Genomic DNA, 604 nt, shown 5'->3' with positions numbered 1-604 from the left:
TCCCTCCGCTGTGCCTTCCTGGTGCTGGTCCTGCCCACAAGCCTCCTGCTCCTGTGGCCTCTGCACACCCTGCCCCTCACCTAATGCACCGAAGCCACCGCCTCCAGGAAGCACTCCCTGCCCAGGCACGGCCAGCTCGCCCCCCTTCCCTCCTCCTCCCTCCCCTCCTGCTCTCATTTTCTCCTCTGCCCCGCTGTCTGCTGCCCAGATCCCTCCGTTGGGTCACGTTGTACACGGATCACAGGCCTGGAACCCAGCAGGAGCCCAGTGACCACACTGCCAAGAGCAGCCTCCTGCAGGCTTCCCACCCACCCAGGGCCCGCACACCTTTCCCCTCGCCCGGGCTCACCACCACCCTGAGGAGCTAGAAGGGATGGGGCCTCCTATGACCGATGAGCAGGCAGAGGCCGGGGAGGCCAGGGGCGGCCAGAGGGCCCACAGCAGTCAGTGGCGGGCAGACAGGCACACAGGGGTCTCTCCCACCCGCCCAGGTCTGGGGGAGCTAGGGCGTTTCCCTTCTGTTCAGTTGGAACCCCTGAGCCTGTCTTGCTTGTGTCCCTCTGAGCCTCGAGGCCTCCCTCTCCTACCCCCTGGCCTGTAGGCC

General features: G+C 66.7%; 1 long non-coding RNA gene across 2 annotated transcripts in view; it reads left to right on the top strand.

Moving 5' to 3' along the window:
- The window catches only part of LOC102764603, a 54,765-nt gene that overhangs the window by 49,292 nt on the left and 4,869 nt on the right, over positions 1–604 (top strand). Inside the window, exon 3 of one of the 2 annotated variants that reach the window (XR_001512797.1) lies at positions 42–559. The exons of the other annotated variant lie outside the window; for it this stretch is intronic. This is a non-coding gene — a long non-coding RNA (uncharacterized LOC102764603). Of the gene's footprint in view, positions 1–41; positions 560–604 lie in introns of those variants that run through there. 2 annotated transcript variants of the gene reach the window in all.

The sequence above is a fragment of the Myotis davidii genome, unplaced genomic scaffold, assembly GCF_000327345.1.
Source record: "Myotis davidii unplaced genomic scaffold, ASM32734v1 scaffold514, whole genome shotgun sequence".
NCBI classification, from domain to species: Eukaryota; Metazoa; Chordata; class Mammalia; order Chiroptera; family Vespertilionidae; genus Myotis; species Myotis davidii.
The sequence above is the reverse complement of the archived record's forward strand: the minus strand, read 5'-3'. Positions and strand labels throughout refer to the sequence as shown.